The sequence below is a fragment of the Medicago sativa genome, chromosome 2, assembly GCF_051527215.1.
Source record: "Medicago sativa cultivar Bolivia chromosome 2, Bolivia_mono, whole genome shotgun sequence".
Taxonomy (NCBI): Eukaryota; Viridiplantae; Streptophyta; class Magnoliopsida; order Fabales; family Fabaceae; genus Medicago; species Medicago sativa.
Window position 1 is genome coordinate 30174106 of NC_140750.1, and position 20968 is coordinate 30195073.

The following is a 20968-nucleotide window of genomic DNA, read 5'->3' on the forward strand; positions in this document are numbered from 1 at the left end:
AAAAGCAAGATCAAATCTTTTTCAACAAGATTTCGACACATAAGGGAGTTGGTACTGTACAAAGCAAACCAAATCCCCTAAAGCATGGAATGAAAGTGACAGCTCCACTTTATGAGATCCTGCACTTGTTCCAAGGCAGATTGCAAAGAAAATCTGACCAAGGAACATTCTGAAGTCGTACAAAGTAAATCTTCAAGTACAACCCAGAAATTCATGTGACATTCATCTGCAAAAAGCCCAGATGCACATCTGACCGTCAATTCACATGAACCCAGATGAAGATCATCAAGAACACAACAATATTCTGGAAAATTCTCAAGAACACAACAACATTCTGAAGTATTCTCAAGAACACAACAACATTCTGAAGTATATCAGTTTTGCCCAGAATTCAAGTGTAAGTTGGTGGGTCCCATGACACGTGGCACAAGACCAGTGGACACTCTCCAACGGCTACAAAGGTTCAAGAAACTCTATAAAAAGAGATCAAGGCCTCAGCATAACACACACCATTGCAAAGCAACAAGAAAAACAACATGAACATTGTTGTGAAGCTTTAGCAAAAAATTGATCATCACAAAGATTCCAAGAAGTCTTTTTAAGTGTAAATCAATTCTCTTTCTCTTATCTTTTCAAAGATAAGTTCTTCTTCTTCTTCTTCTGTTTGTTTCACAAACATTCAAACTCCAAACATCTTGTAAAGTCTCATCTAGCTTTAGGGGTACTAAAGTGTTAGTTTGAGCTGAAGGTGTAAAAGTCTAAGTGGGTAACTTAGCAAGAAGAAAAGAAAGTCTCATTTAGCTTTAGGGGTACTAAAGTGTTAGTTTGAGCTGAAGGTGTAAAAGTCTAAGTGGGTAACTTAGCAAGAAGAAGAGAAAGTCTCATCTAGCTTTAGGGGTACTAAAGTGTTAGTTTGAGCAGAAGGTGTAAAAGTCTAAGTGGGTAACTTAGCAAGAAGATGCAAGCCTGCTGAGGCTTAGAGAATACAGGGTTGTAACTGTTCATGTGAACAAAGATTGTAAGGTGCAGGATTTGAGAGGTTATCTCAAGCATCATAGTGGAAACTCTCACAAGATTGTGAGGAGTGGACTAACCCACATTGGGGGAACCACTATAAATCTCTGTGTGTTGATTCTCTCTTCCCTACACTCTTTATTTACAGTATACACAACACACACAAACACATTTATTTATTTAAACTGTTTTTGCACTAACACTTCAGAACGTTCTGAAGTCAGTCTCCTAACTTAACCATTCCAAGTTCACAACTTGAGAATTAATTTTAAGTTACAGGTTTAATTTTTAAAAGGGTCACAATTCAACCCCCCTTCCTTGTGACTATTATATCCACTTCAATTGGCATCAGAGCCTGGTTCTATGGTTTGAGCACTTAACAGTGTATGAGGAAAAGATCCAGAAGGAAGTGATGTCTAAACCTGCAAATCAAAGTGCATGTCACATATGCAACAATGTGGGATACTTCAAAACCCAATGCCCCCTGAAGAAGAAGATGCAAAGATGGCAACCAGAGATGATTTTGAAGAAAAAGAAGAAATCAACACATGAGTAAAGAAACACAAGAAGTGAAGAGGTAAGAAATTCTAATCTTTATCTTTTATATAAAGTGTTTAATAATATCTCATATGACTCATGCATTTTATCTTAAAAGTATGAACTTTTAAAATAATAACTTTTCTTGTATAAAGAAAGAAAATGTGAAACTACTAATCCTGAATGATATATATCTTAAAACCATTCAAAAATTGTAGCACTCTCATTTTAAAATATTTGAGAAACATAAGATCCTCAATGAACAAAAATTTGTAAGATTTAGAAAAGTCTGAATTTTTGAAACAAAATGTTATTTTGAAAAGGGAAGTAATATTTTGAAAAAGGACATAACCAACTTTCTAAAGTCTGTTAAACCTTTCAAAAATGTTGGTTTAGGATTCATAACCTATCACAAACAAAAGTGAGAAGGTAATTGAAAAATGTTCATTTTGAAAAAGAATTTAAAATTCTGAACCTGTATGTTTCTTTTTAAAAAGAAACTTGAGAAAAATCCTCATTTCAAAAAGTCATTATATCCTAAAATAGAATGAGCTCAAAAGGTTGAGATTGGTAAAATATAGTTTTCTTGTTTCAACAAATCTGATCATCTTAAATCAGAATGTGGTCATAAGAAAGAATCTCTCAAGAAGAGAAACACTAACCTCCAAGGACCCAAAGTAATACGGGTACCAAGAGCTTTACCAATTTGTGATGCAGGAATGTCTTCTAAATTTCTAGGAAAAGCTTGATTCATGGACAAATTATGTTCAAGAAATATGTGGAGATCAAAATGATGAAGATTCTGAAACTTCTCAAGATGATGCTGAGTTGTTCTAGAACAATGGAACAATTTAAAATGAGTTCAAGTCAAAGAACCAAAACTTCATTTATTTGCACACCTCTAAGAAGTTATCATCTGTCATCACCTAAACATGAACCACAACCTATCCTAGAATACACCAAACCTGATCATGATTCCACAAATCTTAAAGATGTCCCTAAAATCTTCCATAACATGATTAGGCACACTTTACTCACTAGATGTGGAACCTTTGGTGCTGGTACTGATTTATGTATCATCCCATGACCAAAACAAAACTCGACCTCTGCTTCATAATCCTTCAATACATGATTGATTCTTGTTTGGTTGTCAAACAAAATTTGTTGGGTTACCATATGGGATGCACTTGACTCCTATATTTGAAGTTGCTGGAATCTCTTTTGAGAAAGAAAAAGGGGAGAACACCTTTATAAAACTCACAGCCAAAACCATTAGCCAACTTCACATCACAACCACCAACATGCCTACTCCTCAAAAGACTGGATCAGTGAAGAGACTTTCTGATCAGAAAGTTCAGGAAGTAAGAAAGAAACAGAAAGCTGACAAGTCTGCCAAGAAGGAGATTGGATCAAGCTCTCACAAAGATGAGAAAGGTAAACCTACTTCAGCTCCTGAAATCTTTGCTCATGTTGCTGAACATGCAAGAGAGCTGGTTGAGGCAAGCACTCAAAAGTTTGAAGCTATGATGGCTAGGAGATTTGTTGATAAAGTTGGAGAAACTACTGATGGTCATCAGAAAGTTGAAACAACTTTGAGTCAAGGTGTTGAAGCACCCTCTGAAGATATAAGAGTTGAAAAAAATATTTAGCAACATGCTCAGAAAGTTGATAATGATACACATGAAGTTGCTGAAATCCTGGTATCAAACACTCTTGGAAGTGAGCATCATCATATGGAAGTTGATGAAGGAATTCAGTTGGAACAAGAGAATGTTGAAGCTCGTTCTGACTTTGATCTCAACATTGAAGACACTACAAATGATCTCTACAATGAGATCTTTCAAGAAGATCAGGGAGAAGGCATTCAGGAAGATGATCAGAATGTTCAAAACAACACTGATCAGAATTTTCAGGAGGATGCAGATCAGAAAGTTCAGAGAACTAGGAAGAAAAGAAGAAGGTTAGAAACCTATCCAGCATACAGATGGAAGAAGGAGATGGATCTCCTATGGAAGATAATGAAGCTCTTTCTCCTCCATCCCTGGAGTTGTTTCAACAAGTTGCTGATCTTGCAAGAAAAGCAGTTCAGTTTGTTGCTGGTGAGAATGAAGAACATCTTCAGAAAGAAGATGAAGTTGTTAAAAAAAATGTGCAAGATGAGGTTGTATCTCGAATAGAAGATGATGAGATTGCTGTAGCAACTCCAGTGAATGCTGCTGAAGAAGAACATCAGAAGGTTGACACACCTCAGAATGTTGAAGAAAACCCTTCTGACTAAGATCAGAAAGTTGAAGAAAATACTGAGCAAGCTTCTCACAAAGTTGATAAAGACACTCAGGAAGATGAAGAAATCTTGGCTTCACAAATAATGAGTCAAGGAAATGCGCAAGTACTAAAAGATGAACACATGGAATTTTCATCTGGTTTTGATCTCAACATAGAAGATCTAAACTCATACTTCAACACTGATGTGTTTTCAAGATGCTCAGGATATAGTTCAGATTGTTCAAGAAACATCTGAAATTGAAGATCAGAATGTTCAGGTGTCTGCAGATCAGAATGTTCAGAAAAATGCTCCTGATACTGAAGCTACTGAATCCAAAAAATTTAAAGCTTCAAAGTTCATCCCTCTGTTTTCAAGCAAGGTAGAAATCTTATACTTTGAGAACATTGGTCAACAAGAGCTATTACTCAAAGAACATTCAATAACTTTGGAAGGTTAGAGAATGTTGGGTCAAACATCAAGGACCTTACTGGTCATAAGAACTGCACTCATATGATGCAAATAAGAGAATTATTTTTGCAAGCTCAAGATTGAAGAAGATGGTCTGATCAGAAGACTTGTCTAATTAATCTCTGCATTCACTTGCTACAACAAGTGAAAGTGTTTGAGTATGTCATTAATGTTGATCATATACCATGTTCTCAACATATTGTCTTTCAATCTCAACTACATGTTTTTGCAACATATGATTGAAGAACAAGAAGACTTCTCATATTCTATATGAATTGACTTTCACACTCATATTCAAGCATTTTAAGATGCCTCTAAAAAAGTGAACTGTATGAGAAGGATTGCCAAATCTTTGACATAAAGAATTTGACAACAATGAGGATCCTCCAACAATGGATCAAGACATCCCTGAAAAAAACCTTCCAAGAAGTTGCAGACATTGCTAAGAAAGCTGTTCAGAAAGTTGATGAAGATCAGAATGTTGAAAAAACTTCAAAAGTAAGTTGATGTTGCTGAGAATGAAAGTCAGCAAGTTGAAGCAATACCTCAAATATTGAGATTGCGGCCAATAAGGTTTAGGAAGCTGATGCAACTACTGAAACATGAATTCAGAAAAGTTAATGTAGCTACTAAAAGATGGAACTCAGAAAGATGATGAAGTTCCTGCATAACAACTTCAGAAGGTTAATGAAATTGAAGAAGCTTCTGAAAACATACCTCAGAAAGCTAACAAAGCTGGAAGCTTTTATTGGAGAAGGATCCTTTAAATCTTCTACTGCTGAAACAATTTCAAAATCTGAAGTGATGTTACAAACATCATGAGTGAACTCCAGTTTGATGAACAAGAAATTGTTTTAGAATCTGAGATGGGAAATGATCCTGTGTCATTAAAAGATCAAGATATGCATGATGTTGCTAAAGCTTTAGCCACAAACATGCTTAGTGAAAACACTACCACAAAGGAATCTGATGAGGATGAGCTAGCTGGAAATCAAGCTAGTTTTGATCTGAATATGGAGGAATTCAGCTCAGACTTCAATACAAGTATCTTTGAGGATTCTCAGATGGAAAATGATGGAACAATTCCTTCAACTCAAGTTCAGAATGTTCAAAGAAACATTCTTCATGAACAAAGCATTCCATCTGTTGATCATATGTCTGCAGATCCTGAAACATCTGGATATGTTAAAAGACAGTCAGATCAGAAAGTTGGAAAGACTAAGAAGAAGAGAAGGCTACTGATGATTAAACTGCTTCAGAAGGTCATGCTTATTGATGCTTGGAGTTCTCCATCCAGATGAAAAAGTATTTCAAAGAAAGAGAAACATGCTCTATTCATTTAATCTCAAAGTAAGAGACATCATCGTATAAGGTACACATTTATTTGCACTATAATAAATATGATGATTGAATGCATCAAATTATGTCATGTTTAATATGTGCTTATATCAAATGTTTAACCCTAAATGCAATAATTCTTTTTCACTCTTTGTTCATGCTCCTTTCATGATGGTAATTGATTATTAAAATCATTGCATGAAGTCTTATGCTTTAACAAGATACATTAAGGGTGCATTTAAAAAAATTAGTGTTCTTAGAATTAAACAAGGGGTTGGTTCTGTTATGTATAAATTCATGCATAATATTCTCTCATTATTTGCCCCAAATTCCTTCTTAATTATCATGTTAAATGTTAAATGTGTTACATCATTTTGTGAATACTTATCTTTTCACACTTGAAATAAATGATTCTGATGCATTTCTATCTGAGTTATTAACATGAGTTGCAAACTAAATCATCATTATTGTTAAATAATTGATAGGAAGATTTATGTTTGATCATAAATGATGAATCATGATTGTTCATTGATTTGAAACATAAAAAATGTCTTAATTTGTCAAACTTCAGAATAATCAGAAACGTGAAGATATTCACTTGATTTTGATGTAGTTTATGAAAATATCATTCCTCAAACATGATTTTAAATGAATCTTATGTTTGAATTAGCATTAGAAGATTTTTTATATACTTGATCTTCATGTTGATGTTGTGTGTGATCTTGTTATAATCTTCAAAAATTGCTCTAAGGTTTGCATTTTTTGTTCTTAAACTTATATTGGCCTTGCTTTGAGCATAAAAATTTGTTTTAAGCATTGTTGAATAATTATCTTACTTTAATTGCAAAAATTGAAGACAAAGATAGAGTTGTAAACATCAAGGGCATATCAATATGTGTTTGTGCATAAATTTGTTGCATAAGACTATCTTGCAATTTGACCTTAAGTGTTTAACATACTTTTGAAGCATGTAAACTTGAAAGATCAACACTCAAAAGGTATCACTCACACACACACACGTACATATGTGTGTTTTCCACAAAATTGTGAACATGTGTGTTTTCCACAAATTGTGTCAAAAATTGTTGCTTGTAATTGTTTTCTTTTAAAGAAACTATCTTGCATCAAATGATACTTTGAAGCATTTCATCTTTTGAAATAATTCAACAATATTTTCCAACATGAGAATATTGTAAAGACAGAAAGATCTTTTCTAAACTCTGATTTCACCGCTTCCACAAATACTTCACTTTCTCTCAATTTCAAAAAATTGCTGAATAAGATCAATTGATCTTTTCTCTTTTAAAAACTCAATTTAGATTAGATAATCATTTTCTAAATTATGAGCATGACTTTGTCAAAATGAAAAACTTATCTGCTATGACAATAAGTAAAAGAAAATAATTATTTTCTTAGAAAATCAAAAGATTTGAAATGTAATAGGATATTCATCTCTAAAACTTAGGGGGAGTTTTCTATACTTGAAAATATCAATCTTTTCGAAAACATTGAAACTAAGGACAAAAACATTTTCTCAAATTTTGAAGAAAATATCTCATTTTTGGAATATGTTGAAATGGTTGCATATGTTCTCATTTTTCGTGTTTTGTTTATACAACTGATTGAAATAATGATTGATCATGATTCCTGCAATGTGTTTTAATTAAACCATGAGTTTGATATATGAATGCACTTGTGAATTACATGCAATGTCCTATGATTCTTACCTTCCAAAATTATGTCACTTTTGCTTCATATCACCCTTACTACTTTTTGATAGATGACAAAAGGGGGAGAGATATATATGATGGGAGAAAAACCTAGGATGGGGAGACATATGTATTATGGGAGAGAGAAATCTAAAATGGATTTGATTAATGATGAATGTTATGAATTAACCTTTTCCATATGTTGAGGGGGAGTCTAATCAGTCTGATAAGAATTAAACTCTTGCATGTGTTTAGGGGGAGTTTAATTGCATATCCATGAACATTCCTACATTTATTATTATATCCATCATAAAACTTAATATTTATTCAAAAGGTTTGTCATCATCAAAAAGGGGGAGATTGTTGAAGCAAAAATCTTTTTGATGAATGTTTTAATGATAACAAACCTCGTGGAATAAATAATAAGTTTTATGAATGGTGTTCTACTGATGATTGCACTTGAGTTTTTGTGATAAGAACAGGAATCACATAAGTGGATAAGCTAGAAGCCACCCACATCAATAAGTGCATTATATCTACTCAACAATGAAAGAATGAGTATATCATCAGTTGAAACAACAATATCATATCTGCATGAAGATTCATAGCTCAAGAATCATGATGGAAGAACTTGAATCATGATGGAAGAACTTACATCACAAGCTACACAAGAATGTGCTTGAATTTATGTGACAAAACTCACATTGAGTTTTGTGCTATATGATTTGAAGATCCTCCATGGGTAAACAAGATAAAAGGAAATATGCATACAAGTTAGGAAGATTCTCAGAACCTCCTCAAAGTATCACACTTCCAAAGCTTCTAAGGATAAGAAGTTCAAAGTTCAAAATATTCATATGAATAGAGTTCAGAATGTTCATATGAATGGAGTTCATAATGATCATGAACATAAACCAGAATATTTCCAGAAATCATAAAGGATTATTTCATGGATAAACAAGAATATTTAAAGTCATCGGTTACAAGCGATATTGAACTAGATGCAAAGAAATATTATGTTGGACTTCAAAGAAAGAATCATATTGTTTGCAAAACAAATGATCTCTCCTTTATATGCTTCAAGAAGTTTTTGAAGGGAATAAAGAAACAACCGTCATAAGGTTCAAAGTGTTGAAGAACATTAGTATGTTTATGAACATCAGAAAGTTCAGCACAAAGTACAACCGTCAAAAAGGAAGGAACCCAGAAGAAACACTCTGAAGTTTATATGTATGAACCCAGAAGGAGTTCAGAAGGTTGTTTAGAAGGTTGCTCAGAAGGTTCATTAGAGCAAACTCATAAATCAATATCCACACCAAGAACATGCAAGAACAGATGTGACATGAACATATCTTATGCATACAATGATTTTAACTTTGGATCAAGAAATCATTAAAGGCATCTATGGTGATTAAAGGATTAATGGACTTGGATAGTTCTTGGTATTTGTGTGTTCATGAGTGATTAACTAAGACACAAACAAATTATAAATCAAACCAAGAATCAAGTTATCAAAGAACGTGAAAACTTATGAACTCAGTCAGAGTTCAGAAAGTTAAAATAAGTTCAGAAGGTTGGACAGAGTTCAGAAGGTTGTTCATGATGAACATCAAGAACCAAGCCCAGATATTCATGAACAAAATGAAGAACATGCAAGGTCTACGTGACTTAAATAAAAGCCCAGTAAAGTACAATGACTAATATCAATCAAGGAATAAAGGCATTTAATTGATTAAAGTCAAAGAGGGCATCTTCAATGTTCATTCAAGACTATGAACATTTGAAGTACAAAACATCAGGAATATTCCATCAAGAATATCATCCTAGATATTTTCTAAGCTGCACTTCATAAATGTTTCACTATTAGGATTTGATTACATCAAATGAAAGTCTTACAAATCATCCTAAGTGAAACAAAAAGGAACATTCTGAAGTCCCCTGAGTTCAGAAAGTTCGATCCTGCTCCATGCTTTTTCTGACATGAACAGTATAGTTGTTGGAAAGAAAAAGGCAAAGACAAAAGCAAGATCAAATCTTTTTCAACAAGATTTCGACACATAAGGGAGTTGGTACTGTACAAAGCAAACCAAATCCCCTAAAGCATGGAATGAAAGTGACAGCTCCACTTTATGAGATCCTGCACTTGTTCCAAGGCAGATTGCAAAGAAAATCTGACCAAGGAACATTCTGAAGTCGTACAAAGCAAATCTTCAAGTACAACCCAGAAATTCATGTGACATTCATCTGCAAAAAGCCCAGATGCACATCTGACCGTCAATTCACATGAACCCAGATGAAGATCATCAAGAACACAACAATATTCTGGAAAATTCTCAAGAACACAACAACATTCTGAAGTATTCTCAAGAACACAACAACATTCTGAAGTATATCAGTTTTGCCCAGAATTCAAGTGTAAGTTGGTGGGTCCCATGACACGTGGCACAAGACCAGTGGACACTCTCCAACGGCTACAAAGGTTCAAGAAACTCTATAAAAAGAGATCAAGGCCTCAGCATAACACACACCATTGCAAAGCAACAAGAAAAACAACATGAACATTGTTGTGAAGCTTTAGCAAAAAATTGATCATCACAAAGATTCCAAGAAGTCTTTTTAAGTGTAAATCAATTCTCTTTCTCTTATCTTTTCAAAGATAAGTTCTTCTTCTTCTTCTTCTGTTTGTTTCACAAACATTCAAACTCCAAACATCTTGTAAAGTCTCATCTAGCTTTAGGGGTACTAAAGTGTTAGTTTGAGCTGAAGGTGTAAAAGTCTAAGTGGGTAACTTAGCAAGAAGAAAAGAAAGTCTCATCTAGCTTTAGGGGTACTAAAGTGTTAGTTTGAGCTGAAGGTGTAAAAGTCTAAGTGGGTAACTTAGCAAGAAGAAGAGAAAGTCTCATCTAGCTTTAGGGGTACTAAAGTGTTAGTTTGAGCAGAAGGTGTAAAAGTCTAAGTGGGTAACTTAGCAAGAAGATGCAAGCCTGCTGAGGCTTAGAGAATACAGGGTTGTAACTGTTCATGTGAACAAAGATTGTAAGGTGCAGGATTTGAGAGGTTATCTCAAGCATCATAGTGGAAACTCTCACAAGATTGTGAGGAGTGGACTAACCCACATTGGGGGAACCACTATAAATCTCTGTGTGTTGATTCTCTCTTCCCTACACTCTTTATTTACAGTATACACAACACACACAAACACATTTATTTATTTAAACTGTTTTTGCACTAACACTTCAGAACGTTCTGAAGTCAGTCTCCTAACTTAACCATTCCAAGTTCACAACTTGAGAATTAATTTTAAGTTACAGGTTTAATTTTTAAAAGGGTCACAATTCAAACCCCCCTTCCTTGTGACTATTATATCCACTTCAACAATAAGTCATTTACCTTTACTAACACATCCTCTAGAACTCCATATGGATAAGAAACAGAGCGGTCAGCAAGAGTAAGAGTCATCTTTGTAGCTTTTGGTTCCCCACAGCCTAGCTTCCTCATCATAGACAAGGGCATAAGATTAATGCTAGCCCCCAAATCGCATAACGCTCTCCCCACACTAATCTTTCCAATTGTACAAGGTATAGTGAATGCTCCTGGGTCTTTGAGCTTTGGAGGTAGCTTCCTTTGAAGGATGGCGCTGCAATTTTCAGACAATGCTATGTTTTCATCATCCCTTGGCTTCCTCCTCCCGGTCAATAGATCTTTCATGAACTTTGCATAGACCGACATTTGATCAAGCGCCTCACAAAAGGGAATATTCACTTGTAATTGAGTAAACAATTCCATGAACTTCTTAAACTGACTTTCCTCCTTTGCTTTCTTCTTTGATAAATGAGGGTATGGCAATTTCACATATGGAGGGATTACTTGCTTCTTCCCGCTGTCGTCGAGAAGTTGACTCTTAGTTTTTCTTAGAATTGAGTTTCTATCAATCAACGACTCACTTTTTTCTCCCTCTATTTTTTTCTCTTTTTCCTTTTCAACTACGCCATCTCTATCACTTAACACTTCATCACTTTCTTTATTTTCAACTACTCCATCATTTTTCTTTTCAACTTCCTCATCTTCAACCTCCTCCACCACTATTTCTTTACTCTTCTTTGTGACTTTTGGAACTAAGAGAGGCAGCACTTTCTTGTTTCTCAATTCGATAGCTTTGCAACTCTCATTCTTTGGATTATCTTGAGTGTTTCCAGAGAATCCTCCCTTAGTGTGCTCAGCCATCTGTTTCGCCATCTGCCCAATTTGAGTTTCGAACATTTTACGGGCTGCCTCATTATTTTTTCTGTTGGCTTCCTGGCTTGCTTTCATCTCCTCCAAGTTGGCTTGAGTCATTTGCATGAATTTGGTCATGGCCTCTTCCCAAGCTGCTGGGGGTCTTTGTTGTTGCTGCGGTTGTTAGCGTTGAGGGTTAGGAAGAAGAGGGTTAAGGGTATTTGTGTTGGAGTAACTCAGGTTAGGATGTTTGGCATATCCAGGATTGTAAGTGTTAAAGTGGGGATTATTTTTTTGATAATTGCCCATGTAATTGGCTTCCTCACTGGATCCCTCTAAGGTACACTCACCATTTGGATGATCTCCTTGGCAAAAATCACACCTTTGTTGCACTTGTTGTACTTGGGCATGTTGGGCTTGTGTTTGTACCAAGGTTATGGCTTGGACTTGTTTAGACAAGGTTTCAAGGTGTTTGTTCATGGCTGCTTGATTGGCCAAGATAGCAGTGTTGTCGCTCACCTCAAACATTCTCCTCTTCTTTTTCTCAGCATCAGCTCGATGCTCATTTTGGGTCATGTTCTCTATCAGGTCTCGGACTTCGTGATCAGTTTTGGTTCTCATACTTCCACCTGAAGATGCATCTAAGAACATTCTATGGTTAGCGGTTAACCCTTTGGTAAAGACTTGGAGATAAGATTTTTCATCTAAGCCATGTGCAGGACATCTCTTAAGCAAAAGGTTAAAACGCTCCCAAGTGTCATACAAGGTCTCACCCTCCCCTTGTTTAAAGTTGGTGATCTCATGTTTCTTCTCCCAGTATTTGGACATAGGGAAAAATCTCTTAAGGAATTTAAGCTCAAGCTCATCCCAAGTTTGAATGGTTCCACTAGGTATGGACAGCAACCAATCTTTGGCTCTACCGGTTAGAGTAAAAGGGAATAGTCTAAGCTTCTTTTGGCTCTCGGTGACATTAGCGGGTGGCACACAAAACTGACAAGTTTCATGGAAATGGCTCAGGTGCTCATGAGGGCTTCTGTCATCGCGCCCATCATATTGGTTTTCCTTAAGGTTTTGTTGGACAAAACTCTTAATGTCAAAAGCTACCGGGTTGGCTGGTTGAAAGACATGAGTTAGATGGCCACGGTTGGCATCCAATCCATAGTCCCCCATCATAGGTCTTTGTGGTGGTGGTTCTCCCATGATTATGACTTCGGGTTTAGATTCAACGGCCTGAATTTCTGTTGATGAAGAACCTTGACTTGTATTCTCAGCTAGTTTAGCTAACCGAACTGCTTTTCGATTAGCTCTGGCGGTCTTTTCGATCTCCGGATTGAACTGCAAGTCCTCAGGTGGGACTCTACCTCGCATACACAGCAAAAGAATACCTTAGTAGCACTGCACCACAACAATAAATAGATACTTTTTTAATTACAGATAAAAATTTAAATGACAGAAATCTTAACAATTAACGTTGTTGCCTTGTTGAAATTAATCAACGGTCCCCGGCAACGGCGCCAAAAACTTGATGAATATTTGGCAAGTGTACCAAAATTTATCGAAGTAATAATTAAATTCGTATCCACGAGGACCGTTGTTAACTTTTACTCAACAATTTCATTATCGAAAAGATGAATAAATTATATTAATGCCTGAGGCAGTGTAATAGTTTTGCAACATAAACTGGTTAAAACAATTAAAGATTGGTTTTATCAAATGGAGAGAAATATGGTCAATTCCTTCGAATCCTCTGAAGCTCTCCTATGGTAGTTCACGCTCCTAATTCAGACAATGATCATTTAGTATCACGACGGATTAACTTAGTAACTCTACCCAATCTCTTGGCCTAGAATCCTCCCCGTCAATGACAACCCCTTAATCTCTTAAGTGAATTTGAAACCATTGGAGGAATTAAAAGAACGTTAACCCCTATGTCATAACCTAATAATGATCTATCTCTAGTTTGATTACTTAGGTTAAACCTATTACCTAGTTCAGATTCAAAAGCCATGACTAGTGGTCATTCAACATCTAAGATCAATTTGTAAATTCATAAAGCTAGGGCTAGTAGTCAATTATAATCATACAAACAGCATTAAGAACAAAGTAATATGAATGAATACTAAACTTTCATTGAAATTCAAAAGAGTTCAACCAACTAATATTCCCATAGGGTTACATCAGATTAATCTCAGGATTAACCATGTAGAGATTAGTTACTCATAGCTAAAGTACAAGATAACTAACATAAGAGAAGAGATTCATACATATGAATGATGATTGACTATTAGTTTTGATGGAAATCCACCAGATCTGCAAGCCTCTGCTTCAAAGTATCCTTTTTCTCTTCAAAATTCCGACGCCTAGGTCAAAAACGTGACTTTGTATAAATAGGCTGCTCAAACTCGGCCCCCGAACCACCAAAATCGGTGCCCGAAGGCACAAAAACGCGCCCTGATAAGTTGGAAATCGGCGCCCGAACTCCTAGAGTCGGGGCCCGATTTTTGTCGTGGCAAACATGTCTTCAGAAGGCATGAATTCGGGGCCCGAATGCAAAAGTCGGCGCCCGAATTGTCTTTTGCTGACAACTTGAAATCTTCCTTTTTTTTTTGTGCATTTCCAGCTTCGTAATCTTGATGAATCACCCTAAAACTTACATGAAAAGTGTCTACAAACTAGTAATGACAGCATGTCATCACCAAATATCTTGCGTTTTTCCTTCCCTGCATTTTACTTTATTATTGTTTATTGTTTATTGTGTTACGCTGTCATAACTAAATGTCTAGGAAATTGCATATAAGAAAAATCTAGTGTCCTGCACATATTATAGGACATATGTCCACTGTATGCCAGAATTTTAGTAGAGAATAAAGATATTACGGTAGTGGAAATTTTTGCGTTAGAATGGAGTATAGGTGGTGAAAGTTGGAAGTGGTGGAGGAGGTTATTTGCTTGGCGGGAGAGTATGTGGGGGGAATGTAGCGATTTTTTATCTAACATTGTATTGCAGGACAGTGTGTAAGATTATTGGAAATGGCAGTTATCACCTGACAGAGGTTATAATGTCAGAGGCGTTTTCAGTTATTGACGGCAACAGATCATAACCATGTTATCGTTAATTAAGATATCATTTGGAATAAAACATTTTCCCTGGAAATTTCTATTTTTTCTTGGCGTATTTATAGGAATCGAATTCTATCAAAGGATAACCTGGTAAGGCATGACATAATTCAACCCACTTAAAGATTTGTATTACCAGGTGCAAGCGAGAGGAAACAATAGACTGTTCTTTTTATGTAGTATTTTTGGAAGTTTAATGTGTCTACTCATGCAATGGTTGTGTATTACCTCAACGAATCTCATTCATATATCCGATCAGGTGTTACGTTTTAGCTCTTTGTGTGGATATTTGAAGAATATATCATATCCGATGCATATGTCTAGTTGACTGTTGTTTGGGTTATTTTGCTAGAGTGAAATTCATGCCTTTTTCAGTAATAGGAAAAAAACCACGACTAAGTTGTTTGATAGAGTTAAGTTACTAACATTTTGGTGAATAAAGTTAAAATAACTATCTTTATTTTTAAGATTAATTATTATGGGCAATGCTATATCTCTAGAAAAATAACATCAAGAATTCTTCAAGAATAAAGAGTAGCCAATCACAATGCACTGTTTGCCACAATTCAAGGAGGTGTGACTGAAAAATAGGAAGTGAACAAATAAATCATCCAATTAAAATTTGCCAACTGTGTCTTGAAAAATTCTTGAAGCTATTTTTCTTGAGAAGTAGCATTTTCCAATTATTATTGGTCAGTGAACCCTTTGTTGTATTGTTTTTCGGGTTTTTAGTTGCGAGTTCTGTAACATTCTTTTGACTCTCATAGTTCTTCTCGTGCATGTCTTGTAGTGAGGAGAGCCTTTTGGTTGGCGTGTGTGTGTATATATATGAGGGCATATCAAATGAGAGCACAAGTTATTGTGAGAGATGAGAGGAGTAAATAATAGCCCTTGGATTTAAATCAATGATTCTAATTGAGTTTATGTTTTAAAACTGCACAGCACTTTATTATGTCTTGCCAACACGCATTCCGTTGTCTTTATCTCATGCGCTTGTCCCTGCATCTTCTTCACCTTCACTTCTCAGTGTTAATATGAAGATTTTTTTTTCCTAAAGGAATTGAGACATAATCGAAGCTTGAGGTAATGAGGTGTAAACCATAAATTTATTTGAATTGATTCTTTATAATGAAACCAGAAATTAATTGAATTGATTAATATATATATATATATATATATATATATATATATATATATATATATATATATATATATATATATATATATATATATATATATATGGGTTATGATAGAAGACACCTTTTGTGAAGGTGTCTTTTATCAAGTTACTCTATGAGCTTTTACGAAAAGACACCAACTTACTTTTATGAAGGTGTCTTTTAGCAAAGTTATAACTAAAAAGTGAAAATCACACCTTAAGGTGTTGCTTGATAAAAGACACCACCAAAGGGTGTCTTGTAACAAAACTCTATATATATATATATATATATATATATTAATTTTTCTTTCTTTAAAAAAAAATTTGTCCATCCATATCTCTACTCCATTCCCATAATGCAGGAAAAAAAACATTAAGGAGTTCAGATTTAACCAATAATAATAACAACAACAACATTAACAATAATAATAATAATAATAATAATAATAATAATAATAATAATAATAATAATAATAATAATAATTGGGTTTATCTAACATGTGTGATATTGAACATGTTAAAACAACTACTCTCTCTGTCTCACAATAATTGTCTTTTTAGCATTTTTTTTTCTCAAAATAATTGTCACTATAGAATACCAATGCAACATTTTTTTTTCTTTCCAGTATTATACCCTTATTTATTTAATTTCATTCAACTTAACTACTCCACTAACTACAATTAATAAGGGTATTTTAGTAAATGATATTAATTTTACCGTTGAAATCAAAACAATTAATCGTTTCCTTAATAATTGTGCACAAACCTTAAACGCCTATAATTTAGAGACGGAGAGAGTAAAAGATACATTAAAAAAAACACTTAAAGTAGTAATTTTTTATTGAAAAACATCAATTATTTATCAAAAAGTCACATACTTAATATAAAATGTACAAGTTTCAAGAGAGATTTATTATTTTAAACTTCTTTTTTTTTTCACAAAATTATTTTAAACTTCTTAACATGCACAAATTTACACATGATAGAAAAATCATAATAACTGTGTAAAACTCAAATGGAGCATCTAAAGTGAGACAGAGGGAGTAATGATAATAGGAATTGTCTAATATAAACCTGGTCGAACTCAAAAAAATTAGCCCGATCACACGACAGACCCTCTTTTACTTGTGGGATCTTTAATCGTCTAAAAAATGAAAGCAACATAACCATTTTGTTTGTTTCTTTCAAAAATTAATACAAGACGGATGATTCCCTTGAATACATTTTTTTGATCAATTTAGCAATTCTAATAAAATATTTTTTTTTAAAACCTTGCTCGAATTGAATCCTTTCAATTTGTCTATCAAAAATATACTTACAAAGAATTATTATTTTTGTTCTCAATTTCTTATTATTATAATTTTTTTTTATTAAAATTAGTAAAAGTTCATCTTTAGATTATGTTTATACGTTCATATTAGACACAACATGATGATGATAAATAAAAAAGGTGACATCAATAACACAAATACATATTTATATAAAAAAAGACAATTATTGAAATTAGAAAAAGAGTAATTATATTTTTAATATTTTTATAAAGTGGAGAAGGGAAATTTTTTATCAAGTAAAGTTATAGTATTGACCATTTTACAACCACCTTAAGAATTTAAAGTTACAGAACTTAACTTTTACGATTTAGCCAACACCTCAAGTATAATATTAAGTTTATTTCATTCATAGATTTATTTCATTTCAATAATCGAATTAGTATATATTTCTAGCTTTTATACGCACAAACACATCTATCAACGGTACCAGGGTTTGGAACACAAGCTCCAACACCATTAAATTCGTGAGCACATCTTGCATTGCAACATGCTAAATCACAATTACCACATGATCCAGCACCAATGATGTTGGAAAAATCGACACATAATTAATTAATACATAGAAATAATAATCAAGAAATATATCAACAATTATAGATATAATTCTCAGTAAAATAAAGAAGAAAGAATGAGCTTATCGGTCGTTGGCTGAGGCGTGCAATTGCACTGGGCTTAAGAGCATTTCGCCACCACAGGTCAATGACCTGATGCAGTTGGCCTCAAAGCTAGTGCTCTCCAGGATACAACAGCCACATCTCACTAACACTGCACGTGAACTAGCAAGGGCACAGGAACAACTCTTGGATGCTCAAGGGAACTTAATTGTTATTTGTTATTAGCAACTAAAAGAAAATAAGTGATGGAAGAATCAATTATACTTCAGTACTATGTCATTTCTCTATTCCCAACCCACTATATATACCCCTATACACGTACAGATCAGTTCCTATTTATAAGCAAGAATTAACACATGTATGGGAACGTTATAGGCAAAACCATAATTCCTAATAATAAGGATTGACCAAAGACTAAGTTACTTGTAATAAGTATTGTACCGTTAACTGAAAATATAACGTGCTGTATACTAAGTCAAAGAGTAACTATTAATTATAATAAAATTAATAATAAAAATAATAACACTTTAAAATAAATAATAAATAAATTAAAAATTCCTACAATCCCCCACAATTATTTATTTTAAAGTTTTAGGTGTTCCCAAGAGCGTGAAAAATCAATGCATAAGCACTAGTGTCTTTTGGACTATGAACTAGCACATAGAGCAAATGAAATTTGATCCACTAGAATGTAGGTGAGATTATAACCTCTATGAACCTCATTCCGTATGTGAATCAGTGACCTCATCACTCACATTGATCTCTCGTCCAAAGTTTGTTCAACGCGGTGTGGTGCATTTTGGCCTTGCACCTATGCCTGGATTTCATGAGTGGCTCTAGAAAGTCTGCCCAAGCTTTCATAGAGGCGGCCCCACCTCCAACACTCATATAGGTAAATCTATCAAGTGTACACCACAGTCAAGCACACCACTCAAATATATGAGCTATAGATTTATTAAGAGTATTAACTCAACCTACAACGCTGTAGTATACACTATCCTACACCATAGGGATGAACTCTAAAAAATAAATTGGATAGTGTCTCATCAAATTGACAAGCGACTTGTTCTTACCCATATGAACATAACCTTGCGAATTTTCACAATTTATGTTGGGTTACCATCACTCTCAATTTTTGTATTGGACATAATCCATCCCCCTTCGATGTAAATATATTTTTCACTGTACAGTTGTATCACAAATAATTCATTGACTAAGACGTCTCTCGGTCAGTATCTCATACATATTAACGATCATCCATGATATATTATCATAGGTTTACGTAATTAAATTCTAAGCAACAACACCCCCACATAGGAGAGAATAAAGTCTACTTTTAAATTTATTAAACAGGTCTACTTGAAAATATTTCAAGTGACAATGCCCCCACATTGGGTAAATATAAATTCATGTGTGAATTTTATTCAGATCTACTTGAATTATTTTTCAAGTGATAACACCCCCACATTGGGGAAAATAAATCCACACAATTTTATATGTCCACATCATCGTATTATCAATACAATGGATAATCTACACTATGTCACCAATAATTTAAGGTGAATCTCAATATATACATCACATTTAGCAAGTGCCACAAAATATATTCAGGTCTACTTAAATTAATTTTAAGTGACAACATAACATCTATTTCACTCGTTTCATTCATGATTATCATATATCTTTATCCTTCAATAGCAATTAGTCTAGTGCATCACTTAAATAACAATTAGTGCACAATACAATAGTGGACAGCTAAATCACAAACACCTTCGCATCAATTTATTTTATATCACTACATTTATAGGTCCACACGTTTCTCTATATATCAATGAACAATATAAGCACTATACCATGAAACCATCCAACACAAGGTACTTCTAATATTTAATCTCATGACAGATGATAATTTTCAAGAATTAAGGTCGACAAACATGTATCAATAAAATAAGTAATCAACCTTTCAAATTTAATTGCAAATCCGTAGGCATTTCAACATGTTACATTTCTTCAAATTGAGTTTGTATTCAAATTTTAATTATCAAGGCAAAAACACTCCACTAATATGATTATATACCAATACATCACCTCAAATTTAACGAACACAGACTATATTCTCACATAATTTCATTCAAGTTATAATTCACAATAGATCTAACAATTAATAGAAGAAACTAGAGGTGTATCATAAGATAAAATGAGTCGCACATAAAAAAGTATCGGTACCGTAACATAAACCTCAAAAATCATTCATTACCTCTAACTCATGAAAGCAAAGCCAAAAAATAAAGGTGTAAGCATGTCGATAAGTGAATTCTACAGTACATTTAAATCAATCAATTATTTAGAGTTAATAATAAATATTGAAACCATTCCACCAGATTAATATCAATGAGACAATTAACCACTAGAGTATACTCTAAATGGTTTCGAAACATCCAGTAGTGTCGAAACTGATTTGATGATTCATGTGACAATTTTAAACACATTAATGAAACTCTAGCATAGCCTCAAATGATTTAGTATAATAAGCATAAACATGCACCCAAACACATGATTTGTAAATAATACAAATAAATCCTATTTTTACAATAAATAAAAATGAAGTAGATAGAACCTGGGTGACACATCTATAGTATAATTTTCAGCAACTAATTCTCCATTCTTTAAATCAAAGGGTCACCACCACTATCAACATTTTAAGCGTCCGGAAACTTTGTTAAAAGAATACTGCTTTTCAGAATCAACAAAAGATACCACGGTTAGCAATTTCTCTCATTCACGATAATATAAACAAATCAAAATTAGAAACGCAATGATTAAACTTCATAATAATAATTCTATGCCAATCAAAATGCTCTTAAGATTGTTGGAAAAATCGACACATAATTAATTAATACATAGAAATAATAATCAAGAAATATATCAACAATTATAGATATAATTCTCAGTAAAATAAAGAAGAAAGAATGAGCTTATCGGTCGTTGGCTGAGGCGTGCAATTGCACTGGGCTTAAGAGCATTTCGCCACCACAGGTCAATGACCTGATGCAGTTGGCCTCAAAGCTAGTGCTCTCCAGGATACAACAGCCACATCTCACTAACACTGCACGTGAACTAGCAAGGGCACAGGAACAACTCTTGGATGCTCAAGGGAACTTAATTGTTATTTGTTATTAGCAACTAAAAGAAAATAAGTG

At 33.9% G+C, this 20968-nt stretch overlaps 1 non-coding gene across 1 annotated transcript; it reads left to right on the plus strand.

Annotated features, from left to right (window-relative positions):
- The first annotated feature begins 12253 nt into the window (after positions 1 to 12253).
- On the plus strand, positions 12254 to 12360 carry LOC146946137 (small nucleolar RNA R71). The gene has a single exon (XR_015029533.1). It is a non-coding gene; the product is annotated as a small nucleolar RNA R71 (small nucleolar RNA).
- Positions 12361 to 20968: the final 8608 nt, after the last annotated feature.